Source organism: Symsagittifera roscoffensis, chromosome 2, assembly GCF_963678635.1.
Source record: "Symsagittifera roscoffensis chromosome 2, txSymRosc1.1, whole genome shotgun sequence".
Lineage (NCBI taxonomy): Eukaryota > Metazoa > Xenacoelomorpha > Acoela > Convolutidae > Symsagittifera > Symsagittifera roscoffensis.
The window spans coordinates 56345666-56351783 of record NC_087063.1 but is presented as its reverse complement, the minus strand read 5'-3'; the positions used below and the strand labels follow the sequence as shown (position 1 = coordinate 56351783).

The window sequence follows — 6118 nt, the reverse complement described above, 5'->3', positions numbered from 1 at the left end:
TCCCCTTAAATCACTTCGGGAATGATGTTATTTTGGTAGAAAGTTTCTAAGCCATATTTATAATTAATAAAACCAACTAATCAATGACTTACATTCGAAAACTCATTTGTAGTTTTAGTGCTAAGAGGACTCTGCAATACTTTTAACGCTGGGCGAGTGTCGCAACGCTTCATATGCAGCAAAAGGTGTTGCAGGACCAAATTAACAGCATCCCCCCTAGAGCGATTTAGGGGGGAGAATGGATTAAGTTGGTTCTGAGTTCGAACTTTCAGCCAATCAGAATAGATAGAATTTTGCATGCAGAGCTGAAAAAATGTAATTTAAAGTGAATGTAGGGGTGGACCCGCACCAAAGTTTCTCGGATAAAAACAGATTATATTGAGAAAATGTTGCCGAAAATATTGCCATTATAATAGATTATGTGTAACCAATTTAAGCAACATTTTCTATTATAATAGAAAGAAAATAGAAGAATAATTTTTTGATTCGACCACAAAATCGCCAGATAATAGATAATAATCGGAGAAACTTCGGCGCGGGGAAGATCTTAACTTTGGTCTATCGTGGGATGAGGATTGAGGACGATGTTAACTTGATCCATGTTGCAATGTTATACTCGACTCACCGGGTTGGCCCGACAGCAGTCCTTGAGCATCTCTTCAATGAAGTACTTGGTTCTCCCATATGCACACGTGCAGTTGCCAGTCGGCTGCTCCTCAGTTATCGGCAGTTGTTCACACGGCACTGGCCCATACACTGTGCAAATGTACAAGTATAGTTGTAACCAATATCTGGAATATAGTTATTACCAATATCGTAAGCTGCCTACAAAATTGGCCTGATTACGAATTTACTATTATTATCATTATTATTGTTCCGACTTTTGTAACGAAAGTAATGGAATATTTGTGCTCGGGGTGGGTTTTTTTCTTCAGACAAATTTCGACTTTTTAATTAGGCATTTTTGACAGTTTTTTAATATCATTCAAAAGATATGGTTGTCCTGAGCTTAATATTGAAAAGATATTTCACCTGTGATTATTTTATTTTAAGTTATAGTGGTTTAAAGGTTACCATTTAGGCCAATTTGGGACATATATTTTGCGCTAATAACGCGTAAGCGGAGGTTTAATCCGGCTTAGAATTCGCTCCAAATTGGTTGAAGTAAGCTTATTTGCCATAATTGAGTTGTCACTAGGAGCGAAATCTATCACTTTGAATTTTATATGGTGTGCGGGGGGGGGGATGATTTTCGCAAAAAATCTCTAATTAAAAAAAAATACTTTTTTTTGCATTAATTTTTTCATGTTATTAATGCTCCATAGACCTTAAAAGGCAGTCGGAACATTCAAGGCTTCGCCCTGATACGAGCAGTCAGTCTTGTTATGAGTACTAATAAAAAATTTGGTACAATAAGTTTTGTTTTTAAAGACAAGATAAAAAGTAACGGATCTACTTAACAATCCCCCCCCCCCAATGGTCTACTTGAGAATCTCCACCCCTGTAAATAAATACAGCACATTAGCACCGAGCTTTCTTTTGAGAACCCTAATTTCTAAATTTGCTGCAATCTGATTGTCGAAAAATTGATCATTTTGATCTCGTTAACAATCTCACACCTTTCTTGAAAGGGGTGGAGATTGTTAAGTAGATCCAAAGTACCTACTTTACGTTTTCACTCATTGCAAAAGACTGTGCGTAAATATTGTAGAGATTATTTTAAAGTACCATTTTGATCGGAAGTTGAAGGCTATCTAGCTTGTTAAATAGTTCGCAAAGTTTAGAATTATTAACGACTACAATATGAATTTAGAGCTCTTATAGCCCAAAGCTGAAAATGTATTTTTACTTGGCGGCATCGACAAATCAAAAAGATGAATATTACTTAAAAAAAATAACGTGTCTGCTGCTTGTCTTAAAAATGATCAAGTTTAAATTCTTCCCCTTAAAAAAATCAAATGTAATCCTCCTCCTCGAGTGTACTATCACAGTATTTGTTTTTCTATTCCGCAAGCTGCTCTGGATTTCACAAACTTTGCAGCTTGAACTAGTCTTGGAGGGGGCGTCAACAGTGCCGAAGTACAACAAAGCCGAAAAAGGCGGGAAAATTTCAGAATAATTTACACGCAATTTCTAAAGAGCGGGAAACTACTGACGCTAATTATCAAAGAAAATCACTCCAATTTTAGCGCCAATTTGTCTGCAACTGCAAACTAAACAATTATTTTGGCGCCAAAACGTCTAAATTGCAAATTTTTTTGCTCAAAATTTTAAAGTTTTACTCAACATTGTTAACGATCGCTGTTTAATTTTTGATTGCTGCACTTAATATGTTGAAATTTATTCAAATTTTAGGCACTGTTGAAGAAAATTTTCATTTTCGGCACTGTTGAACAAAATTATCATTTTCGGCACTGTTGAACAAAGTTTTCATTCTCGGCACTGTTGTACTTCGGCACTGTTGTACTGCCCCTTCTCGCCCCTTATTAACCAATCAGTTATGTGAAATAAGCTCCCTTCTCACAATTTAGAACAATTTCTATGACGTATCAAATCTCCGCTTACGAATTTATAGCGCGAAATATATCGCGCGTTAATTGTCGCAGATTGGCCAAAATGGCAATTTTTAAACCTTTATAACATTACGAAAAATGATCACAAGTGAAATATATATATTTTTTTCAAATTGAGGCTCAAATTGAGAAACAATACCTTTTGAATGCTAATTCAAAAATCCATCAAAAATGGCTAAATAAAAATTGAAATCGAAACATGTTGTTAAAAAGTCGAAAAAAACCAGGGCACAATGTTCCCTTTCTGTACGTCGTTATGAAACCGGAACATTAATAGGCGTCTCTTTTGCTCTTTGGCAAAAATGTGAAGTACTTTTTTTTCTCTGATAATTTTTTCTCTTTTTCACTGACGGTGGAACCCAGAAACAACTGAACAAAACATGATGTTGCTCCAAGACGGGGCAGTACAACAGTGCCGAAGTACAACAGTGCCGAAAATGAAAACTTTGTTCAACAGCGCCGAAAATGAAGATAGGGGTGGCCACTAGAGTTCTGAAATGCGCTCCCAAAAAACAAAGTTACAAAACGAACTTATCGAAAGGCAATTTATTGTAGGGCATTGTGCAGAATTCTGATGCAGCTAAAATTCGAAAAACAAAAAAGCGTTGCAAACTTTCGATAAGCAGTTTTAGCAGCACAGACATTCGACATTCAAAAAGTTGGGCAAAAATCCTATATCTACCGTTCGCTTAAAATATACTTAAAATATACCGCACTTGAGCCATCGTATTAAGATTCGCAAACAGAGGGTAGAATTCTATATGAAAATTAGAGCCAATGTGGCCTACGTAGCGCACCCACCCGTGACCAGAAACCGAGACTTCGCTAAATTGGAGTCAGTTAACAGAACTATGTCGCGTGTTTGAAATTCTAACGTCATATGATTATCTAGTTATCATATAAGTTCGGATGTTTGACACAGAGGATGTTTGTCATAGCGGGTGGATGTTTGCAACAATCACTGTATTCTTGTATTCTTTAGCCAATTTCTAACAAGACCGAATTTTGAGCAGATGTGAAGTTTTTCATTTTTTTCCTCGAGCTCTTTTTTGCGTTTTTTTTTCTGATCTTGTAAAAATTTTGCAGCATTTGAAACAAACTTGAATATGTAACAAAATATTCAATATTTTTCGCCGATTCGGCTAATTTGAATTCGACTTAAAATGGTGAATAAAAAATTTTGAGTTGAAACTACAATTTGATTGGCTAATTCTAGCAAATCAGATTGAAACATGGTAGTTTCATTTCAAGACGTTGAAATATTGATTTTTGGGCTGATGAAGAAGACCCCAGAAAAGACCCAGTTTTTCATATTTTTTTCTAAATGAAACTGCTGCTCGATTGTTTTGGCTCGTTATTCGTTAGCACTGTGTTTGTACACAGAAAAATGCTTATCATACAGTTTCATATATGAAGTCTATGGAAAAAAAGCTTTTCATACAATTTTCATGTATGAAAAATTTAAAATAGTCGTTTCGTCATAGAAAAAAAAACAAAATTTTCAAAAAATCACCAAAAAACGTGTCTGGGTAACTTTTAATAGATTTAAATAAGTATATCTATGATAGAGGGCTTATTGACAATCAAAAACATAGTTTTAATTTCGGTCAAAAAAGTGCTTATAAAAAAGTTTTCATATAAGAAAATTGTATGTTATGCATTTTTTTCATAAACAAATTTTAAAATTTGAGGTAAAAAATTTTAAATTTTTTTTTGGCTGCAAATTTGCATTTGTGCTAAAATTTAAATTTTACGAAAACAAAAACTTGCATGCAAAATTTGACATTTTTGTGTTTATAACGTAGTCCAGGATGAGTTTCTCACCCAAAAAGTCAAAAATTACATCATTATATTTTTTTTTCGTAAACACGATTATTATCTTTTGTTTCATTTGCTAAGATAAAAATAAAACAGGCCTTTTTTCTCAATCATCATAATTTTCAAGCTAAAAATATCTAGCCATATTCAAAAAGTTATTTTTTTGGTATATGATTCCATGTGAAAAGTTATAATTAACTTTTATAGCTAAAACACCAAATGCAGTTTATGAGCGTGGTAACTGCCAGTTACACTCTGGGTTTTCTCATGACAAAAATTCCTTGGTTAGTGGTTCGGTTGAAACACGAAATTTCGAAACAAAAATTTTTAGATTTTCTTTTATGGAAAAAATGCTTATCATACAATTTCATAGTATGGAAAAAATGCTTATCATACAATTTCATATAAGAAAAAAATGCTTATTTTGGTATTTTCATACATACACTTTTACTCTATGAAATTGTATGAAAGAGTATGATAAGCATTTTTTTCATAGATGAAAATTGTATGATAAGCTTTTTTTGGTCAACGCGGGAAGTCACACACCTGTGGAACTGCTGGCGAATACGAAGTTGGTGACGCCAGTTTGGTCCATACATCTGAGCAGATTAGTGGCTATGCCCATGTTCACCTCGTAGTACTTCAGGGGATATTTCACGCTCTCCCCCACCTACTTCAGACCAGCTAGATGCATCACGCAGAAAAAATTGTGCTGCAACATTAACATACTCTGTTAAACAGATGCCTATAATGTTATAAAGTATACACAAAACTATCTTAAATAATCAAACGTAGTTGTTATGTCGTCGCTTTTTTTCTTCACGTTCTGGTTTTACTTTTCATAGGGGGTTGTGCGCTGACTTAAACTAAATTTGAAATGGTTTTCAAGCTTTTAAAGTAGTTTTTTTGACGATATATTCATTCCAAAAGGTGCTCAAAAACGGCTTTTTGGTCTGTGTTTATTCGAAAGTCCCGACACTTTTTACTGTCTCGATTCTTAGAAAAAATAATTATTTTAGTTATTTTGTAATAACTGAGATGTTGTGACCTCTTGGAAAATTGTGAGTAGTTTATCTTTCTCCAGAATGTCCATCAGGTAGAAAGTGACTTCTTTTTTCTTCCCTGTCTTCCCATTGGCCAGCTTCTCAACTCGAATTAAACTCTCCGGTTTTTCAGCACCCTCTGAAAACAAAATCAAGGGTTTTAACCGGTAGCTTGACAAGTCAGTTGTAGTGTAAAAGTGGCTAGGAAAAAGACCAATTTTAACCTCCCCCTTTTTTGCGGTGTGCCGTTGCAAGGACCACTTTTAAACCCCAAAGGGGTTAAAACTCCTTTTTAACCCCCTTTTTCGGCCTGCTGTTGGAATGACCACTTTCGACCCCCAAAAGGGGTTAAAACTCCTACTTTTTCGGGCACACATGTTTAAAGGGGGTTAAAATTGGTTATTTTCCGGTGACTCTACGGAAACGGGAACGGAATTAAGTTTTGGTTGGTGCATGTTTTCCCTTGACTTTGACAGCTCAAATTTCACCGCACCGCGCGTTATATTAAGGATTAATATCTATAAATTGTATACACTTACCCGAAGGTTGATCTTGCAGAATGCAGACTCGAGTGGATAAAGAGGGAATAAAAATAAAGCAAAGAGGGAACTAAAAAACAAAGTTTGTATAAAAAAACCTCTTCTTTATAAGAAGAGGTGGGAGTAATGGAAACAGCTGGGCTGT

General features: G+C 34.9%; 1 long non-coding RNA gene across 1 annotated transcript; it reads right to left on the bottom strand.

The window, feature by feature from the left end:
• Nucleotides 1–631: 631 nt before the first annotated feature.
• LOC134840737 (uncharacterized) lies at nucleotides 632–5567 on the bottom strand. Its single transcript, XR_010162439.1, has 3 exons — nucleotides 5440–5567; nucleotides 4938–5103; nucleotides 632–756 (listed from the first exon to the last, which is right to left on the bottom strand). It is a non-coding gene; the product is annotated as an uncharacterized LOC134840737 (long non-coding RNA).
• Between the last annotated feature and the right edge of the window lie 551 nt (nucleotides 5568–6118).